General features: G+C 57.3%; 12 non-coding genes and 1 pseudogene across 12 annotated transcripts; all 13 read left to right on the top strand.

The window, feature by feature from the left end:
- The first annotated feature begins 1,719 nt into the window (after nucleotides 1–1,719).
- Nucleotides 1,720–1,838, top strand: LOC145427195 (5S ribosomal RNA). Its single transcript, XR_013907926.1, has one exon. It is a non-coding gene; the product is annotated as a 5S ribosomal RNA (ribosomal RNA).
- Nucleotides 1,839–3,255: 1,417 nt separating this feature from the next.
- LOC145427752 (5S ribosomal RNA) lies at nucleotides 3,256–3,374 on the top strand. The gene has a single exon (XR_013908294.1). It is a non-coding gene; the product is annotated as a 5S ribosomal RNA (ribosomal RNA).
- Nucleotides 3,375–4,782: 1,408 nt separating this feature from the next.
- Nucleotides 4,783–4,901, top strand: LOC145426494 (5S ribosomal RNA). Its single transcript, XR_013907204.1, has one exon. It is a non-coding gene; the product is annotated as a 5S ribosomal RNA (ribosomal RNA).
- Nucleotides 4,902–6,546: 1,645 nt separating this feature from the next.
- LOC145427194 (5S ribosomal RNA) lies at nucleotides 6,547–6,665 on the top strand. The gene has a single exon (XR_013907925.1). It is a non-coding gene; the product is annotated as a 5S ribosomal RNA (ribosomal RNA).
- Nucleotides 6,666–8,675: 2,010 nt separating this feature from the next.
- LOC145427193 (5S ribosomal RNA) lies at nucleotides 8,676–8,794 on the top strand. The gene has a single exon (XR_013907924.1). It is a non-coding gene; the product is annotated as a 5S ribosomal RNA (ribosomal RNA).
- A 1,727-nt stretch (nucleotides 8,795–10,521) lies between these two features.
- On the top strand, nucleotides 10,522–10,640 carry LOC145427014 (5S ribosomal RNA). The gene has a single exon (XR_013907738.1). It is a non-coding gene; the product is annotated as a 5S ribosomal RNA (ribosomal RNA).
- A 1,095-nt stretch (nucleotides 10,641–11,735) lies between these two features.
- Nucleotides 11,736–11,854, top strand: LOC145427361 (5S ribosomal RNA; annotated as a pseudogene).
- Nucleotides 11,855–13,301: 1,447 nt separating this feature from the next.
- Nucleotides 13,302–13,420, top strand: LOC145427143 (5S ribosomal RNA). The gene has a single exon (XR_013907867.1). It is a non-coding gene; the product is annotated as a 5S ribosomal RNA (ribosomal RNA).
- A 2,458-nt stretch (nucleotides 13,421–15,878) lies between these two features.
- LOC145427214 (5S ribosomal RNA) lies at nucleotides 15,879–15,997 on the top strand. Its single transcript, XR_013907946.1, has one exon. It is a non-coding gene; the product is annotated as a 5S ribosomal RNA (ribosomal RNA).
- Nucleotides 15,998–17,762: 1,765 nt separating this feature from the next.
- Nucleotides 17,763–17,881, top strand: LOC145426992 (5S ribosomal RNA). Its single transcript, XR_013907715.1, has one exon. It is a non-coding gene; the product is annotated as a 5S ribosomal RNA (ribosomal RNA).
- An 861-nt stretch (nucleotides 17,882–18,742) lies between these two features.
- LOC145427242 (5S ribosomal RNA) lies at nucleotides 18,743–18,861 on the top strand. Its single transcript, XR_013907974.1, has one exon. It is a non-coding gene; the product is annotated as a 5S ribosomal RNA (ribosomal RNA).
- A 1,251-nt stretch (nucleotides 18,862–20,112) lies between these two features.
- On the top strand, nucleotides 20,113–20,231 carry LOC145426834 (5S ribosomal RNA). Its single transcript, XR_013907553.1, has one exon. It is a non-coding gene; the product is annotated as a 5S ribosomal RNA (ribosomal RNA).
- Nucleotides 20,232–21,092: 861 nt separating this feature from the next.
- Nucleotides 21,093–21,211, top strand: LOC145427751 (5S ribosomal RNA). Its single transcript, XR_013908293.1, has one exon. It is a non-coding gene; the product is annotated as a 5S ribosomal RNA (ribosomal RNA).
- The last annotated feature ends 436 nt before the right edge of the window (nucleotides 21,212–21,647 follow it).

The raw sequence follows: 21,647 nt of genomic DNA, 5'->3' as shown, positions 1-21,647 counted from the left end.
GTCATTGAACCGCTTTTGATCCAGAGAAGGGGTGTATTAAAAGACCAAAAGCAGCTGCCCATTAATGAGGGCACATTAACGACACTGCTTTTGGCTGTTTTCCAATGTCTTGTGCTGCTAGCTGATGCCACCTACACCACACCAGGGCCTGAGTGACCGGCTGGGGCCACTTACACCACATCAGGGCCTGTGGCTCTGGCTGAGGCCACTTACACCACACCAGGGCCTGTGGCTCTGGCTGAGGCCACTTACACCACATCAGGGCCTGTGGCTGCTGGATGAGGCGACTTACACCACACCAAGGGCCTGTGGCTGCTGGCTGAGGCCACCCACACCACACCAGGGCCTGTGGCTGCTGGCTGAGGCCACTTACACCACACCAGGGCCTGTGGCTCTTGCTCAGGCCACTCATATCACACCAGACCCTGTGGCTCTGGCTGAGGCCACTTACACCACACCAGGGCCTGTGGCTCTGGCTGAGGCCACTTACACCACATCAGGGCCTGTGGCTGCTGGATGAGGCGACTTACACCACACCAAGGGCCTGTGGCTGCTGGCTGAGGCCACCCACACCACACCAGGGCCTGTGGCTGCTGGCTGAGGCCACTTACACCACACCAAGGGCCTGTGGCTGCTGGCTGAGGCCACATACACAACACCACGGCCTTATTTGCTTCTGAGGCCACTTACACCACACCAGGGCCTGTGGCTGCTGGCTGAGGCCACTTACACCACACCAGGGCATTAGTTGCTATTGAGGCCAATTACACCACACCAGGGTCTGTGACTCTTGCTCAGGCCACTTACACCACACCAGGGCCTGTGGCTCTGGCTGAGGCCACTTACACCACACCAGGGCCTGTGGCTGCTGGCTGAGGCCACTTACACCACACCAGGGCCTGTGGCTGCTGGCTGAGGGCACTTACACCACACCAGGGCCTGTGGCTGCTGGCTGAGGCCACTTACACCACACCAGGGCCTGTGGCTCTTGCTGAGGCCACTTACACCACACCAGGGCCTGTGGCTGCTGGCTGAGGGCACTTACACCACACCAGTGCCTGTGGCTGCTGGCTGAGGGCACTTACACCACACCAGTGCCTGTGGCTGCTGGCTGAGGCCACTTACACCACACCAGGGCATTAGTTGCTATTGAGGCCACTTACACCACACCAGGGCCTGTGGCTGCTGGCTGAGGCCACATACACAACACCAGGGCCTTAGTTGCTATTGAGGCCAATTACACCACACCAGGGCCTGTGGCACTGGCTGAGGCCACTTACACCACACCAGGGCCTGTGGCTGCTGGCTGAGGCCACTTACACCACACAAGGGCCTGTGGCTGCTGGATGAGGCCACCCACACCACACCAGGGCCTGTGGCTGCTGGCTGAGGCCACTTACACCACACCAGGGCCTGTGGCTCTTGCTCAGGCCACTCATATCACACCAGACCCTGTGCTTCTGGCCGAGGCCATCTTCACCAAACCTGGCCCTGTGCTGCTTGCTGTGGCCATGTACAACACACCAGGCCCTGTGCTGGTTCCTGAGGCCATCTTCAACAATCCAGGGCCTGTGCTGTTAGATAAATGCCAAACTGAGCCTTTGGGTTAGGGTATTATGCAAACATGCAGGTATGGTTATAGGATTGTCTTCGTAACTTCAGGTACTTGCCACCTAATCAGTTGAATCCATAAATTGAGACATTGTGCTGGGGCCAGCAGCTTACGGCCATACCACCCTGAGCACGCCCGACCTCGTCTGATCTCGGAAGCTAAGAAGGGCTGGGCTTGGTTAGTACTTGGATGGGAGACTTCCTTGGAATACCTGGTGCTGTAAGCCTTTGATTTTCATGTCATTGAACCGCTTTTGATCCAGAGAAGGGGTGTATTAAAAGACCAAAAGCAGCTGCCCATTAATGAGGGCACATTAACGACACTGCTTTTGGCTGTTTTCCAATGTCTTGTGCTGCTAGCTGATGCCACCTACACCACACCAGGGCCTGAGTGACCGGCTGGGGCCACTTACACCACATCAGGGCCTGTGGCTCTGGCTGAGGCCACTTACACCACACCAGGGCCTGTGGCTCTGGCTGAGGCCACTTACACCACATCAGGGCCTGTGGCTGCTGGATGAGGCGACTTACACCACACCAAGGGCCTGTGGCTGCTGGCTGAGGCCACCCACACCACACCAGGGCCTGTGGCTGCTGGCTGAGGCCACTTACACCACACCAGGGCCTGTGGCTCTTGCTCAGGCCACTCATATCACACCAGACCCTGTGGCTCTGGCTGAGGCCACTTACACCACACCAGGGCCTGTGGCTCTGGCTGAGGCCACTTACACCACATCAGGGCCTGTGGCTGCTGGATGAGGCGACTTACACCACACCAAGGGCCTGTGGCTGCTGGCTGAGGCCACCCACACCACACCAGGGCCTGTGGCTGCTGGCTGAGGCCACTTACACCACACCAAGGGCCTGTGGCTGCTGGCTGAGGCCACATACACAACACCACGGCCTTATTTGCTTCTGAGGCCACTTACACCACACCAGGGCCTGTGGCTGCTGGCTGAGGCCACTTACACCACACCAGGGCATTAGTTGCTATTGAGGCCAATTACACCACACCAGGGTCTGTGACTCTTGCTCAGGCCACTTACACCACACCAGGGCCTGTGGCACTGGCTGAGGCCACTTACACCACACCAGGGCCTGTGGCTGCTGGCTGAGGCCACTTACACCACACCAGGGCCTGTGGCTGCTGGCTGAGGTCACTTACACCACACCAGTGCCTGTGGCTGCTGGCTGAGGGCACTTACACCACACCAGTGCCTGTGGCTTTTGGCTGAGGCCACTTACACCACACCAGGGCCTGTGGCTGCTGGCTGAGGTCACTTACACCACACCAGTGCCTGTGGCTTCTGGCTGAGGCCACTTACACCACACCAGGGCCTGTGGCTCTTGCTCAGGCCACTCACATCACACCAGGCCCTGCGCTTCTGGCCGAGGCCATCTTCACCAAACCAGGCCCTGTGCTGCTAGCTGTGGCCATGTACAACACACCAGGCCCTGTGCTGGTTCCTGAGGCCATCTTCAACAATCCAGGGCCTGTGCTGTTAGATAAATGCTAAACTGAGCCTTTGGGTTAGGGTATTATGCAAACATGCAGGTATGGTTAAAGGATTGTCTTCGTAACTTCAGGTACTTGCCACCTAATCAGTTGAATCCATAAATTGAGACATTGTGCTGGGGCCAGCAGCTTACGGCCATACCACCCTGAGCACGCCCGACCTCGTCTGATCTCGGAAGCTAAGCAGGGCTGGGCTTGGTTAGTACTTGGATGGGAGACTACCTGGGAATACCTGGTGCTGTAAGCCTTTCATTTTCATGTCATTGAACCGCTTTTGATCCAGAGAAGGGGTGTATTAAAAGACCAAAAGCAGCTGCCCATTAATGAGGGCACATTAACGACATTGCTTTTGGCTGTTTTCCAATGTCTTGTGCTGCTAGCTGATGCCACCTACACCACACCAGGGCCTGAGTGACCGGCTGGGGCCACTTACACCACATCAGGGCCTGTGGCTGCTGGCTGAGGCCACTTACACCACACCAGGGCCTGTGGCTGCTGGCTGAGGCCACTTACACCACACCAGAGCATTAGTTGCTATTGAGACCAATTACACCACACCAGGGTCTGTGGCTCTTGCTCAGGCCACTTACACCACACCAGGGCCTGTGGCACTGGCTGAGGCCACTTACACCACACCAGGGCCTGTGGCTGCTGGCTGAGGCCACCTACACCACACCAGGGCCTTAGTTGCTATTGAGGCCACTTACACCACACCAGGGCCTGTGGCAGTGGCTGAGGCCACTTACACCACACCAGGGCCTGTGGCTGCTGGCTGAGGCCACTTACACCACACCAGGGCATTAGTTGCTATTGAGGCCACTTACACCACACCAGGGCCTGTGGCTGCTGGCTGAGGCCACCTACACCACACCAGGGCATTAGTTGCTATTGAGGCCAATTACACCACACCATGGTCTGTGGCACTGGCTGAGGCCACTTACACCACACCAGGGCCTGTGGCACTGGCTGAGGCCACTTACACCACACCAGGGCCTGTGGCTTCTGGCTGAGGCCACTTACACCACACCAGGGCCTGTGGCTGCTGGCTGAGGCCACTTACACCACACCAGGGCCTGTGGCTGCTGGCTGAGGCCACTTACACCACACCAGTGCCTGTGGCTTCTGGCTGAGGCCACTTACACCACACCAGGGCCTTAGTTGCTATTGAGGCCAATTACACCACACCAGGGTCTGTGACTCTTGCTCAGGCCACTTACACCACACCAGGGCCTGTGGCACTGGCTGAGGCCACTTACACCACACCAGGGCCTGTGGCTGCTGGCTGAGGCCACTTACACCACACCAGGGCCTGTGGCTGCTGGCTGAGGCCAATTACACCACACCAGGGCCTGTGGCTCTTGCTCAGGCCACTCACATCACACCAGGCCCTGCGCTTCTGGCCGAGGCCATCTTCACCAAACCAGGCCCTGTGCTGCTAGCTGTGGCCATGTACAACACACCAGGCCCTGTGCTGGTTCCTGAGGCCATCTTCAACAATCCAGGGCCTGTGCTGTTAGATAAATGCTAAACTGAGCCTTTGGGTTAGGGTATTATGCAAACATGCAGATATGGTTAAAGGATTGTCTTCGTAACTTCAGGTACTTGCCACCTAATCAGTTGAATCCATAAATTGAGACATTGTGCTGGGGCCAGCAGCTTACGGCCATACCACCCTGAGCACGCCCGACCTCGTCTGATCTCGGAAGCTAAGCAGGGCTGGGCTTGGTTAGTACTTGGATGGGAGACTGCCTGGGAATACCTGGTGCTGTAAGCCTTTCATTTTCATGTCATTGAACCGCTTTTGATCCAGAGAAGGGGTGTATTAAAAGACCAAAAGCAGCTGCCCATTAATGAGGGCACATTAACGACATTGCTTTTGGCTGTTTTCCAATGTCTTGTGCTGCTAGCTGATGCCACCTACACCACACCAGGGCCTGAGTGACCGGCTGGGGCCACTTACACCACATCAGGGCCTGTGGCTGCTGGCTGAGGCCACTTACACCACACCAGGGCCTGTGGCTGCTGGCTGAGGCCACTTACACCACACCAGGGCATTAGTTGCTATTGAGGCCAATTACACCACACCAGGGTCTGTGGCTCTTGCTCAGGCCACTTACACCACACCAGGGCCTGTGGCACTGGCTGAGGCCACTTACACCACACCAGGGCCTGTGGCTGCTGGCTGAGGCCACCTACACCACACCAGGGCCTTAGTTGCTATTGAGGCCAATTACACCACACCAGGGTCTGTGGCTCTTGCTCAGGCCACTTACACCACACCAGGGCCTGTGGCTGCTGGCTGAGGCCACTTACACCACACCAGGGCATTAGTTGCTATTGAGGCCACTTACACCACACCAGGGCCTGTGGCTGCTGGCTGAGGCCACCTACACCACACCAGGGCATTAGTTGCTATTGAGGCCAATTACACCACACCAGGGTCTGTGGCTCTTGCTCAGGCCACTTACACCACACCAGGGCCTGTGGCACTGGCTGAGGCCACTTACACCACACCAGGGCCTGTGGCTCTGGCTGAGGCCACTTACACCACACCAGGGCCTGTGGCTGCTGGCTGAGGCCACTTACACCACACCAGGGCCTGTGGCTGCTGGCTGAGGGCACTTACACCACACCAGGGCCTGTGGCTGCTGGCTGAGGCCACTTACACCACACCAGGGCCTGTGGCTCTTGCTCAGGCCACTTACACCACACCAGGGCCTGTGGCTGCTGGCTGAGGGCACTTACACCACACCAGTGCCTGTGGCTGCTGGCTGAGGGCACTTACACCACACCAGTGCCTGTGGCTGCTGGCTGAGGCCACTTACACCACACCAGGGCATTAGTTGCTATTGAGGCCACTTACACCACACCAGGGCCTGTGGCTGCTGGCTGAGGCCACATACACAACACCAGGGCCTTAGTTGCTATTGAGGCCAATTACACCACACCAGGGCCTGTGGCACTGGCTGAGGCCACTTACACCACACCAGGGCCTGTGGCTGCTGGCTGAGGCCACTTACACCACACAAGGGCCTGTGGCTGCTGGATGAGGCCACCCACACCACACCAGGGCCTGTGGCTGCTGGCTGAGGCCACTTACACCACACCAGGGCCTGTGGCTCTTGCTCAGGCCACTCATATCACACCAGACCCTGTGCTTCTGGCCGAGGCCATCTTCACCAAACCTGGCCCTGTGCTGCTTGCTGTGGCCATGTACAACACACCAGGCCCTGTGCTGGTTCCTGAGGCCATCTTCAACAATCCAGGGCCTGTGCTGTTAGATAAATGCCAAACTGAGCCTTTGGGTTAGGGTATTATGCAAACATGCAGGTATGGTTATAGGATTGTCTTCGTAACTTCAGGTACTTGCCACCTAATCAGTTGAATCCATAAATTGAGACATTGTGCTGGGGCCAGCAGCTTACGGCCATACCACCCTGAGCACGCCCGACCTCGTCTGATCTCGGAAGCTAAGAAGGGCTGGGCTTGGTTAGTACTTGGATGGGAGACTTCCTTGGAATACCTGGTGCTGTAAGCCTTTGATTTTCATGTCATTGAACCGCTTTTGATCCAGAGAAGGGGTGTATTAAAAGACCAAAAGCAGCTGCCCATTAATGAGGGCACATTAACGACACTGCTTTTGGCTGTTTTCCAATGTCTTGTGCTGCTAGCTGATGCCACCTACACCACACCAGGGCCTGAGTGACCGGCTGGGGCCACTTACACCACATCAGGGCCTGTGGCTCTGGCTGAGGCCACTTACACCACACCAGGGCCTGTGGCTCTGGCTGAGGCCACTTACACCACATCAGGGCCTGTGGCTGCTGGATGAGGCGACTTACACCACACCAAGGGCCTGTGGCTGCTGGCTGAGGCCACCCACACCACACCAGGGCCTGTGGCTGCTGGCTGAGGCCACTTACACCACACCAGGGCCTGTGGCTCTTGCTCAGGCCACTCATATCACACCAGACCCTGTGGCTCTGGCTGAGGCCACTTACACCACACCAGGGCCTGTGGCTCTGGCTGAGGCCACTTACACCACATCAGGGCCTGTGGCTGCTGGATGAGGCGACTTACACCACACCAAGGGCCTGTGGCTGCTGGCTGAGGCCACCCACACCACACCAGGGCCTGTGGCTGCTGGCTGAGGCCACTTACACCACACCAAGGGCCTGTGGCTGCTGGCTGAGGCCACATACACAACACCACGGCCTTATTTGCTTCTGAGGCCACTTACACCACACCAGGGCCTGTGGCTGCTGGCTGAGGCCACTTACACCACACCAGGGCATTAGTTGCTATTGAGGCCAATTACACCACACCAGGGTCTGTGACTCTTGCTCAGGCCACTTACACCACACCAGGGCCTGTGGCACTGGCTGAGGCCACTTACACCACACCAGGGCCTGTGGCTGCTGGCTGAGGCCACTTACACCACACCAGGGCCTGTGGCTGCTGGCTGAGGTCACTTACACCACACCAGTGCCTGTGGCTGCTGGCTGAGGGCACTTACACCACACCAGTGCCTGTGGCTTTTGGCTGAGGCCACTTACACCACACCAGGGCCTGTGGCTGCTGGCTGAGGTCACTTACACCACACCAGTGCCTGTGGCTTCTGGCTGAGGCCACTTACACCACACCAGGGCCTGTGGCTCTTGCTCAGGCCACTTACACCACACCAGGGCCTGTGGCTGCTGGCTGAGGCCACTTACACCACACCAGGGCCTGTGGCTGCTGGCTGAGGGCACTTACACCACACCAGTGCCTGTGGCTGCTGGCTGAGGCCACTTACACCACACCAGGGCCTGTGGCTCTTGCTCAGGCCACTTACACCACACCAGGGCCTGTGGCTGCTGGCTGAGGGCACTTACACCACACCAGTGCCTGTGGCTGCTGGCTGAGGGCACTTACACCACACCAGTGCCTGTGGCTGCTGGCTGAGGCCACTTACACCACACCAGGGCATTAGTTGCTATTGAGGCCACTTACACCACACCAGGGCCTGTGGCTGCTGGCTGAGGCCACATACACAACACCAGGGCCTTAGTTGCTATTGAGGCCAATTACACCACACCAGGGCCTGTGGCACTGGCTGAGGCCACTTACACCACACCAGGGCCTGTGGCTGCTGGCTGAGGCCACTTACACCACACAAGGGCCTGTGGCTGCTGGATGAGGCCACCCACACCACACCAGGGCCTGTGGCTGCTGGCTGAGGCCACTTACACCACACCAGGGCCTGTGGCTCTTGCTCAGGCCACTCATATCACACCAGACCCTGTGCTTCTGGCCGAGGCCATCTTCACCAAACCTGGCCCTGTGCTGCTTGCTGTGGCCATGTACAACACACCAGGCCCTGTGCTGGTTCCTGAGGCCATCTTCAACAATCCAGGGCCTGTGCTGTTAGATAAATGCCAAACTGAGCCTTTGGGTTAGGGTATTATGCAAACATGCAGGTATGGTTATAGGATTGTCTTCGTAACTTCAGGTACTTGCCACCTAATCAGTTGAATCCATAAATTGAGACATTGTGCTGGGGCCAGCAGCTTACGGCCATACCACCCTGAGCACGCCCGACCTCGTCTGATCTCGGAAGCTAAGAAGGGCTGGGCTTGGTTAGTACTTGGATGGGAGACTTCCTTGGAATACCTGGTGCTGTAAGCCTTTGATTTTCATGTCATTGAACCGCTTTTGATCCAGAGAAGGGGTGTATTAAAAGACCAAAAGCAGCTGCCCATTAATGAGGGCACATTAACGACACTGCTTTTGGCTGTTTTCCAATGTCTTGTGCTGCTAGCTGATGCCACCTACACCACACCAGGGCCTGAGTGACCGGCTGGGGCCACTTACACCACATCAGGGCCTGTGGCTCTGGCTGAGGCCACTTACACCACACCAGGGCCTGTGGCTCTGGCTGAGGCCACTTACACCACATCAGGGCCTGTGGCTGCTGGATGAGGCGACTTACACCACACCAAGGGCCTGTGGCTGCTGGCTGAGGCCACCCACACCACACCAGGGCCTGTGGCTGCTGGCTGAGGCCACTTACACCACACCAGGGCCTGTGGCTCTTGCTCAGGCCACTCATATCACACCAGACCCTGTGGCTCTGGCTGAGGCCACTTACACCACACCAGGGCCTGTGGCTCTGGCTGAGGCCACTTACACCACATCAGGGCCTGTGGCTGCTGGATGAGGCGACTTACACCACACCAAGGGCCTGTGGCTGCTGGCTGAGGCCACCCACACCACACCAGGGCCTGTGGCTGCTGGCTGAGGCCACTTACACCACACCAAGGGCCTGTGGCTGCTGGCTGAGGCCACATACACAACACCACGGCCTTATTTGCTTCTGAGGCCACTTACACCACACCAGGGCCTGTGGCTGCTGGCTGAGGCCACATACACCACACCAGGGCCTTAGTTGCTATTGAGGCCAATTACACCACACCAGGGCCTGTTGCTCTTGCTCAGGCCACTTACACCACACCAGGGCCTGTGGCTCTTGCTCAGGCCACTTACTCCACACCAGGGCCTGTGGCTCTTGCTCAGGCCACTCATATCACACCAGACCCTGTGGCTCTGGCTGAGGCCACTTACACCACACCAGGGCCTGTGGCTGCTGGCTGAGGCCACCTACACCACACCAGGGCATTAGTTGCTATTGAGGCCAATTACACCACACCAGGGCCTGTGGCACTGGCTGAGGCCACTTACACCACACCAGGGCCTGTGGCACTGGCTGAGGCCACTTACACCACACCAGGGCCTGTGGCTGCTGGCTGAGGCCACTTACACCACACCAGGGCCTGTGGCTGCTGGCTGAGGCCACTTACACCACACCAGTGCCTGTGGCTTCTGGCTGAGGCCACTTACACCACACCAGGGCCTTAGTTGCTATTGAGGCCAATTACACCACACCAGGGTCTGTGACTCTTGCTCAGGCCACTTACACCACACCAGGGCCTGTGGCACTGGCTGAGGCCACTTACACCACACCAGGGCCTGTGGCTGCTGGCTGAGGCCACTTACACCACACCAGGGCCTGTGGCTGCTGGCTGAGGCCAATTACACCACACCAGGGCCTGTGGCTCTTGCTCAGGCCACTCACATCACACCAGGCCCTGCGCTTCTGGCCGAGGCCATCTTCACCAAACCAGGCCCTGTGCTGCTAGCTGTGGCCATGTACAACACACCAGGCCCTGTGCTGGTTCCTGAGGCCATCTTCAACAATCCAGGGCCTGTGCTGTTAGATAAATGCTAAACTGAGCCTTTGGGTTAGGGTATTATGCAAACATGCAGGTATGGTTAAAGGATTGTCTTCGTAACTTCAGGTACTTGCCACCTAATCAGTTGAATCCATAAATTGAGACATTGTGCTGGGGCCAGCAGCTTACGGCCATACCACCCTGAGCACGCCCGACCTCGTCTGATCTCGGAAGCTAAGCAGTGCTGGGCTTGGTTAGTACTTGGATGGGAGACTGCCTGGGAATACCTGGTGCTGTAAGCCTTTCATTTTCATGTCATTGAACCGCTTTTGATCCAGAGAAGGGGTGTATTAAAAGACCAAAAGCAGCTGCCAATTAATGAGGGCACATTAACGACATTGCTTTTGGCTGTTTTCCAATGTCTTGTGCTGCTAGCTGATGCCACCTACACCACACCAGGGCCTGAGTGACCGGCTGGGGCCACTTACACCACATCAGGGCCTGTGGCTGCTGGCTGAGGCCACTTACACCACACCAGGGCCTGTGGCTGCTGGCTGAGGCCACTTACACCACACCAGGGCCTGTGGCTGCTGGCTGAGGCCACCTACACCACACCAGGGCCTTAGTTGCTATTGAGGCCAATTACACCACACCAGGGTCTGTGGCTCTTGCTCAGGCCACGTACACCACACCAGGGCCTGTGGCTGCTGGCAGAGGCCACTTACACCACACCAGGGCATTATTTGCTATTGAGGCCACTTACACCACACCAGGGCCTGTGGCTGCTGGCTGAGGCCACCTACACCACACCAGGGCATTAGTTGCTATTGAGGCCAATTACACCACACCAGGGTCTGTGGCTCTTGCTCAGGCCACTTACACCACACCAGGGCCTGTGGCACTGGCTGAGGCCACTTACACCACACCAGGGCCTGTGGCTCTGGCTGAGGCCACTTACACCACACCAGGGCCTGTGGCTGCTGGCTGAGGCCACTTACACCACACCAGGGCCTGTGGCTGCTGGCTGAGGCCACTTACACCACACCAGTACCTGTGGCTTCTGGCTGAGGCCACTTACACCACACCAGGGCCTGTGGCTCTTGCTCAGGCCACTCACATCACACCAGACCCTGCGCTTCTGGCCGAGGCCATCTTCACCAAACCAGGCCCTGTGCTGCTAGCTGTGGCCATGTACAACACACCAGGCCCTGTGCTGGTTCCTGAGGCCATCTTCAACAATCCAGGGCCTGTGCTGTTAGATAAATGCTAAACTGAGCCTTTGGGTTAGGGTATTATGCAAACATGCAGGTATGGTTAAAGGATTGTCTTCGTAACTTCAGGTACTTGCCACCTAATCAGTTGAATCCATAAATTGAGACATTGTGCTGGGGCCAGCAGCTTACGGCCATACCACCCTGAGCACGCCCGACCTCGTCTGATCTCGGAAGCTAAGAAGGGCTGGGCTTCGTTAGTACTTGGATGGGAGACTACCTGGGAATACCTGGTGCTGTAAGCCTTTCATTTTCATGTCATTGAACCGCTTTTGATCCAGAGAAGGGGTGTATTAAAAGACCAAAAGCAGCTGCCCATTAATGAGGGCACATTAACGACATTGCTTTTGGCTGTTTTCCAATGTCTTGTGCTGCTAGCTGATGCCACCTACACCACACCAGGGCCTGAGTGACCGGCTGGGGCCACTTACACCACATCAGGGCCTGTGGCTGCTGGCTGAGGCCACTTACACCACACCAGGGCCTGTGGCTGCTGGCTGAGGCCACTTACACCACACCAGAGCATTAGTTGCTATTGAGGCCAATTACACCACACCAGGGTCTGTGGCTCTTGCTCAGGCCACTTACACCACACCAGGGCCTCTGGCACTGGCTGAGGCCACTTACACCACACCAGGGCCTGTGGCTGCTGGCTGAGGCCACCTACACCACACCAGGGCCTTAGTTGCTATTGAGGCCACTTACACCACACCAGGGCCTGTGGCAGTGGCTGAGGCCACTTACACCACACCAGGGCCTGTGGCTGCTGGCTGAGGCCACTTACACCACACCAGGGCATTAGTTGCTATTGAGGCCACTTACACCACACCAGGGCCTGTGGCTGCTGGCTGAGGCCACCTACACCACACCAGGGCATTAGTTGCTATTGAGGCCAATTACACCACACCAGGGTCTGTGGCTCTTGCTCAGGCCACTTACACCACACCAGGGCCTGTGGCACTGGCTGAGGCCACTTACACCACACCAGGGCCTGTGGCACTGGCTGAGGCCACTTACACCACACCAGGGCCTGTGGCTGCTGGCTGAGGCCACTTACACCACACCAGGGCCTGTGGCTGCTGGCTGAGGCCACTTACACCACACCAGGGCCTGTGGCTGCTGGCTGAGGCCACTTACACCACACCAGTGCCTGTGGCTTCTGGCTGAGGCCACTTACACCACACCAGGGCCTTAGTTGCTATTGAGGCCAATTACACCACACCAGGGTCTGTGACTCTTGCTCAGGCCACTTACACCACACCAGGGCCTGTGGCACTGGCTGAGGCCACTTACACCACACCAGGGCCTGTGGCTGCTGGCTGAGGCCACTTACACCACACCAGGGCCTGTGGCTGCTGGCTGAGGCCAATTACACCACACCAGGGCCTGTGGCTCTTGCTCAGGCCACTCACATCACACCAGGCCCTGCGCTTCTGGCCGAGGCCATCTTCACCAAACCAGGCCCTGTGCTGCTAGCTGTGGCCATGTACAACACACCAGGCCCTGTGCTGGTTCCTGAGGCCATCTTCAACAATCCAGGGCCTGTGCTGTTAGATAAATGCTAAACTGAGCCTTTGGGTTAGGGTATTATGCAAACATGCAGGTATGGTTAAAGGATTGTCTTCGTAACTTCAGGTACTTGCCACCTAATCAGTTGAATCCATAAATTGAGACATTGTGCTGGGGCCAGCAGCTTACGGCCATACCACCCTGAGCACACCCAACCTCGTCTGATCTCGGAAGCTAAGCAGGGCTGGGCTTGGTTAGTACTTGAATGGGAGACTGCCTGGGAATACCTGGTGCTGTAAGCCTTTCATTTTCATGTCATTGAACCGCTTTTGATCCAGAGAAGGGGTGTATTAAAAGACCAAAAGCAGCTGCCCATTAATGAGGGCACATTAACGACATTGCTTTTGGCTGTTTTCCAATGTCTTGTGCTGCTAGCTGATGCCACCTACACCACACCAGGGCCTGAGTGACCGGCTGGGGCCACTTACACCACATCAGGGCCTGTGGCTGCTGGCTGAGGCCACTTACACCACACCAGGGCCTGTGGCTGCTGGCTGAGGCCACTTACACCACACCAGGGCATTAGTTGCTATTGAGGCCAATTACACCACACCAGGGTCTGTGGCTCTTGCTCAGGCCACTTACACCACACCAGGGCCTCTGGCACTGGCTGAGGCCACTTTCACCACACCAGGGCCTGTGGCTGCTGGCTGAGGCCACCTACACCACACCAGGGCATTAGTTGCTATTGAGGCCAATTACACCACACCAGGGTCTGTGACTCTTGCTCAGGCCACTTACACCACACCAGTGCCTGTGGCACTGGCTGAGGCCACTTACACCACACCAGGGCCTTGTGCTGCTGGCTGAGGCCACTTACACCACACCAGTGCCTGTGGCTGCTGGCTGAGGCCACTTACACCACACCAGGGCATTAGTTGCTATTGAGGCCCCTTACACCACACCAGGGCCTGTGGCACTGGCTGAGGCCACTTACACCACACCAGGGCCTGTGGCTGCTGGCTGAGGCCACCTACACCACACCAGGGCATTAGTTGCTATTGAGGCCAATTACACCACACCAGGGTCTGTGGCTCTTGCTCAGGCCACTTACACCACACCAGGGCCTGTGGCACTGGCTGAGGCCACTTACACTACACCAGGGCCTGTGGCTCTGGCTGAGGCCACTTACACCACACCAGGGCCTGTGGCTGCTGGCTGAGGCCACTTACACCACACCAGGGCCTGTGGCTGCTGGCTGAGGCCACCCACACCACACCAGGGCCTGTGGCTGCTGGCTGAGGCCACTTACACCACACCAGGGCCTGTGGCTGCTGGCTGAGGCCACTTACACCACACCAGGGCCTGTGGCTGCTGGCTGAGGCCACTTACACCACACCAGTGCCTGTGGCTTCTGGCTGAGGCCACTTACACCACACCAGGGCCTGTGGCTCTTGCTCAGGCCACTCACATCACACCAGGCCCTGCGCTTCTGGCCGAGGCCATCTTCACCCAACCAGGCCCTGTGCTGGTTCCTGAGGCCATCTTCAACAATCCAGGGCCTGTGCTGTTGGATAAATGCTAAACTGAGCCTTTGGGTTAGGGTATTATGCAAACATGCAGGTATGGTTATAGGATTGTCTTCGTAACTTGTGCTGTAAGCCTTTCATTTTCATGTCATTGAACCGCTTTTGATCCAGAGAAGGGGTGTATTAAAAGACCTCAAGCAGCTGCCCATTAATGAGGGCACATTAACGACATTGCTTTTGGCTGTTTTCCAATGTCTTGTGCTGCTAGCTGATGCCACCTACACCACACCAGGGCCTGAGTGACCGGCTGGGGCCACTTACACCACATCAGGGCCTGTGGCTGCTGGCTGAGGCCACTTACACCACACCAGGGCCTGTGGCTGCTGGCTGAGGCCACTTACACCACACCAGAGCCTTAGTTGCTATTGAGGCCAATTACACCACACCAGGGTCTGTGGCTCTTGCTCAGGCCACTTACACCACACCAGGGCCTTAGTTGCTATTGAGGCCAATTACACCACACCAGGGCCTGTGGCTGCTGGCTGAGGCCACTTACACCACACCAGGGCCTGTGGCTGCTGGCTGAGGCCACTTACACCACACAAGGGCCTGTGGCTGCTGGCTGAGGCCACCTACACCACACCAGGGCCTTAGTTGCTATTGAGGCCAATTACACCACACCAGGGTCTGTGACTCTTGCTCAGGCCACTTACACCACACCAGGGCCTGTTGCACTGGCTGAGGCCACTTACACCACACCAGGGCCTGTGGCTGCTGGCTGAGGCCACTTACACCACACCAGGGCCTGTGGCTGCTGGCTGAGGACACTTACACCACACCAGGGCCTGTGGCTGCTGGCTGAGGGCACTTACACCACACCAGTGCCTGTGGCTTCTGGCTGAGGCCACTTACACCACACCAGGGCCTGTGGCTCTTGCTCAGGCCACTCACATCACATCAGGCCCTGCGCTTCTGGCCGAGGTCATCTTCACCAAACCAGGCCCTGTGCTGCTAGCTGTGGCCATGTACAACACACCAGGCCCTGTGCTGGTTCCTGAGGCCTTCTTCAACAATCCAGGGCCTGTGCTGTTAGATAAATGCTAAACTGAGCCTTTGGGTTAGGGTATTATGCAAACATGCAGGTATGGTTAAAGGATTGTCTTCGTAACTTCAGGTACTTGCCACCTAATCAGTTGAATCCATAAATTGAGACATTGTGCTGGGGCCAGCAGCTTACGGCCATACCACCCTGAGCACACCCGACCTTGTCTGATCTCGGAAGCTAAGCAGCGCTGGGCTTGGTTAGTACTTGGATGGGAGACTGCCTGGGAATACCTGGTGCTGTAAGCCTTTCATTTTCATGTCATTGAACCGCTTTTGATCCAGAGAAGGGGTGTATTAAAAGACCAAAAGCAGCTGCCCATTAATGAGGGCACATTAACGACATTGCTTTTGGCTGTTTTCCAATGTCTTGTGCTGCTAGCTGATGCCACCTACACCACACCAGGGCCTGAGTGACCGGCTGGGGCCACTTACACCACATCAGGGCCTGTGGCTGCTGGCTGAGGCCACTTACACCACACCAGGGCCTGTGGCTGCTGGCTGAGGCCACTTACACCACACCAGGGCCTGTGGCTGCTGGCTGAGGCCACCTACACCACACCAGGGCATTAGTTGCTATTGAGGCCAATTACACCACACCAGGGTCTGTGGCTCTTGCTCAGGCCACTTACACCACACCAGGGCCTGTGGCTGCTGGCTGAGGCCACTTACACCACACCAGGGCATTAGTTGCTATTGAGGCCAATTACACCACACCAGGGTCTGTGGCTCTTGCTCAGGCCACTTACACCACACCAGGGCCTCTGGCACTGGCTGAGGCCACTTACACCACACCAGGGCCTGTGGCTGCTGGCTGAGGCCACCTACACCACACCAGGGCATTAGTTGCTATTGAGGCCAATTACACCACACCAGGGTCTGTGACTCTTGCTTTGGCCACTTACACCACACCAGGGCCTGTGGCTGCTGGCTGAGGCCACTTACACCACACCAGGGCCTGTGGCTGCTGGCTGAGGGCACTTACACCACACCAGTGCCTGTGGCTTGTGGCTGAGGCCACTTACACCACACCAGGGCCTGTGGCTCTTGCTCAGGCCACTTACACCACACCAGGGCCTGTGGCACTGGCTGAGGCCACTTACACCACACCAGCGCCTGTGGCTGCTGGCTGAGGGCACTTACACCACACCAGGGCCTGTGGCTGCTGGCTGAGGGCACTTACACCACACCAGTGCCTGTGGCTGCTGGCTGAAGCCACTTACAGCACACCAGGGCATTAGTTGCTATTGAGGCCCCTTACACCACACCAGGGCCTGTGGCTGCTGGCTGAGGCCACTTACACCACACCAGGGCCTGTGGCTGCTGGCTGAGGCCACCTACACCACACCAGGGCATTAGTTGCTATTGAGGCCAATTACACCACACCAGGGCCTGTGGCTGCTGGCTGAGGCCACTTACACCAGACCAGGGCCTGTGGCTGCTGGCTGAGGCCACTTACACCACACCAGGGCATTAGTTGCTATTGAGGCCAATTACACCACACCAGGGTCTGTGGCTCTTGCTCAGGCCACTTACACCACACCAGGGCCTGTGGCACTGGCTGAGGCCACTTACACCACACCAGGGCCTGTGGCTGCTGGCTGAGGCCACTTACACCACACCAGGGCCTGTGGCTGCTGGCTGAGGCCACTTACACCACACCAGTGCCTGTGGCTTCTGGCTGAGGCCACTTACACCACACCAGGGCCTGTGGCTCTTGCTCAGGCCACTCACATCACACCAGGCCCTGCGCTTCTGGCCGAGGCCATCTTCACCAAACCAGGCCCTGTGCTGCTAGCTGTGGCCATGTACAACACACCAGGCCCTGTGCTGGTTCCTGAGGCCATCTTCAACAATCCAGGGCCTGTGCTGTTAGATAAATGCTAAACTGAGCCTTTGGGTTAGGGTATTATGCAAACATGCAGGTATGGTTAAAGGATTGTCTTCGTAACTTCAGGTACTTGCCACCTAATCAGTTGAATCCATAAATTGAGACATTTTGCTGGGGCCAGCAGCTTACGGCCATACCACCCTGAGCACCCCCGACCTCGTCTGATCTCGGAAGCTAAGCAGGGCTGGGCTTGGTTAGTACTTGGATGGTAGACTACCTGGGAATACCTGGTGCTGTAAGCCTTTCATTTTCATGTCATTGAACCGCTTTTGATCCAGAGAAGGGGTGTATTAAAAGACCAAAAGCAGCTGCCCATTAATGAGGGCACATTAACGACATTGCTTTTGGCTGTTTTCCAATGTCTTGTGCTGCTAGCTGATGCCACCTACACCACACCAGGGCCTGAGTGACCGGCTGGGGCCACTTACACCACATCAGGGCCTGTGGCTGCTGGCTGAGGCCACTTACACCACACCAGGGCCTGTGGCTGCTGGCTGAGGCCACTTACACCACACCAGGGCATTAGTTGCTATTGAGGCCAATTACACCACACCAGGGTCTGTGGCTCTTGCTCAGGCCACTTACACCACACCAGGGCCTGTGGCACTGGCTGAGGCCACTTACACCACACCAGGGCCTGTGGCTGCTGGCTGAGGCCACTTACACCACACCAGGGCCTGTGGCTGCTGGCTGAGGCCACTTACACCACACCAGGGCCTGTGGCTGCTGGCTGAGGCCACTTACACCACACCAGTGCCTGTGGCTTCTGGCTGAGGCCACTTACACCACACCAGGGCCTGTGGCTCTTGCTCAGGCCACTCACATCACACCAGGCCCTGCGCTTCTGGCCGAGGCCATCTTCACCAAACCAGGCCCTGTGCTGCTAGCTGTGGCCATGTACAACACACCAGGCCCTGTGCTGGTTCCTGAGGCCATCTTCAACAATCCAGGGCCTGTGCTGTTAGATAAATGCTAAACTGAGCCTTTGGGTTAGGGTATTATGCAAACATGCAGGTATGGTTAAAGGATTGTCTTCGTAACTTCAGGTACTTGCCACCTAATCAGTTGAATCCATAAATTGAGACATTGTGCTGGGGCCAGCAGCTTACGGCCTTACCACCCTGAGCACGCCCGACCTCGTCTGATCTCAGAAGCTAAGCAGGGCTGGGCTTGGTTAGTACTTGGATGGGAGACTGCCTGGGAATACCTGGTGCTGTAAGCCTTTCATTTTCATGTCATTGAACCGCTTTTGATCCAGAGAAGGGGTGTATTAAAAGACCAAAAGCAGCTGCCCATTAATGAGGGCACATTAACGACATTGCTTTTGGCTGTTTTCCAATGTCTTGTGCTGCTAGCTGATGCCACCTACACCACACCAGGGCCTGAGTGACCGGCTGGGGCCACTTACACCACATCAGGGCCTGTGGCTGCTGGCTGAGGCCACTTACACCACACCAGGGCCTGTGGCTGCTGGCTGAGGCCACCTACACCACACCAGGGCCTTAGTTGCTATTGAGGCCACTTACACCACACCAGGGCCTGTGGCACTGGCTGAGGCCACTTACACCACACCAGGGCCTGTGGCTGCTGGCTGAGGCCACTTACACCACACCAGGGCATTAGTTGCTATTGAGGCCACTTACACCACACCAGGGCCTGTGGCTGCTGGCTGAGGCCACCTACACCACACCAGGGCATTAGTTGCTATTGAGGCCAATTACACCACACCAGGGTCTGTGGCTCTTGCTCAGGCCACTTACACCACACCAGGGCCTGTGGCACTGGCTGAGGCCACTTACACCACACCAGGGCCTGTGGCTCTGGCTGAGGCCACTTACACCACACCAGGGCCTGTGGCTGCTGGCTGAGGCCACTTACACCACACCAGGGCCTGTGGCTGCTGGCTGAGGCCACTTACACCACACCAGTGCCTGTGGCTTCTGGCTGAGGCCACTTACACCACACCAGGGCCTTAGTTGCTATTGAGGCCAATTACACCACACCAGGGTCTGTGACTCTTGCTCAGGCCACTTACACCACACCAGGGCCTGTGGCACTGGCTGAGGCCACTTACACCACACCAGGGCCTGTGGCTGCTGGCTGTGGCCACTTACACCACACCAGGGCATGTGGCTGCTGGCTGAGGCCAATTACACCACACCAGGGCCTGTGGCTCTTGCTCAGGCCACTCACATCACACCAGGCCCTGCGCTTCTGGCCGAGGCCATCTTCACCAAACCAGGCCCTGTGCTGCTAGCTGTGGCCATGTACAACACACCAGGCCCTGTGCTGGTTCCTGAGGCCATCTTCAACAATCCAGGGCCTGTGCTGTTAGATAAATGCTAAACTGAGCCTTTGGGTTAGGGTATTATGCAAACATGCAGGTATGGTTAAAGGATTGTCTTCGTAACTTCAGGTACTTGCCACCTAATCAGTTGAATCCATAAATTGAGACATTGTGCTGGGGCCAGCAGCTTACGGCCATACCACCCTGAGCACGCCTGACCTCGTCTGATCTCGGAAGCTAAGCAGGGCTGGGCTTGGTTAGTACTTGGATGGGAGACTGCCTGGGAATACCTGGTGCTGTAAGCCTTTCATTTTCATGTCATTGAACCGCTTTTGATCCAGAGAAGGGGTGTATTAAAAGACCAAAAGCAGCTGCCCATTAATGAGGGCACATTAACGACATTGCTTTTGGCTGTTTTCCAATGTCTTGTGCTGCTAGCTGATGCCACCTACACCACACCAGGGCCTGAGTGACCGGCTGGGGCCACTTACACCACATCAGGGCCTGTGGCTGCTGGCTGAGGCCACTTACACCACACCAGGGCCTGTGGCTGCTGGCTGAGGCCACTTACACCACACCAGGGCCTGTGGCTGCTGGCTGAGGCCACCTACACCACACCAGGGCATTAGTTGCTATTGAGGCCAATTACACCACACCAGGGCCTGTGGCTGCTGGCTGAGGCCACTTACACCACACCAGGGCATTAGTTGCTATTGAGGCCACTTACACCACACCAGGGCCTGTGGCTGCTGGCTGAGGCCACCTACACCACACCAGGGCCTGTGGCTGCTGGCTGAGGCCACTTACACCACACCAGTGCCTGTGGCTTCTGGCTGAGGCCACTTACACCACACCAGGGCCTGTGGCTCTTGCTCAGGCCACTCACATCACACCAGGCCCTGCGCTTCTGGCCGAGGCCATCTTCACCAAACCAGGCCCTGTGCTGCTAGCTGTGGCCATGTACAACACACCAGGCCCTGTGCTGGTTCCTGAGGCCATCTTCAACAATCCAGGGCCTGTGCTGTTAGATAAATGCTAAACTGAGCCTTTGGGTTAGGGTATTATGCAAACATGCAGGTATGGTTAAAGGATTGTCTTCGTAACTTCAGGTACTTGCCACCTAATCAGTTGAATCCATAAATTGAGACATTGTGCTGGGGCCAGCAGCTTACGGCCATACCACCCTGAGCACGCCCGACCTCGTCTGATCTCGGAAGCTAAGCAGGGCTGGGCTTGGTTAGTACTTGGATGGGAGACTACCTGGGAATACCTGGTGCTGTAAGCCTTTCCTTTTCATGTCATTGAACCGCTTTTGATCCAGAGAAGGGGTGTATTAAAAGACCAAAAGCAGCTGCCCATTAATGAGGGCACATTAACGACATTGCTTTTGGCTGTTTTCCAATGTCTTGTGCTGCTAGCTGATGCCACCTACACCACACCAGGGCCTGAGTGACCGGCTGGGGCCACTTACACCACATCAGGGCCTGTGGCTGCTGGCTGAGGCCACTTACACCACACCAGGGCCTGTGGCTGCTGGCTCAGGCCACTTACACCACACCAGGGCCTGTGGCTGCTGGCTGAGGTCACTTACACCACACCAGTGCCTGTGGCTGCTGGCTGAGGGCACTTACACCACACCAGTGCCTGTGGCTTCTGGCTGAGGCCACTTACACCACACCAGGGCCTGTGGCTGCTGGCTGAGGCCACTTACACCACACCAG

Source organism: Astatotilapia calliptera, chromosome 3 (genome assembly GCF_964374335.1).
Source record: "Astatotilapia calliptera chromosome 3, fAstCal68.1, whole genome shotgun sequence".
Taxonomy (NCBI): Eukaryota; Metazoa; Chordata; class Actinopteri; order Cichliformes; family Cichlidae; genus Astatotilapia; species Astatotilapia calliptera.
Note: the sequence above shows the minus strand (reverse complement) of the source record. Positions and strands in the feature narration are given on the sequence as shown.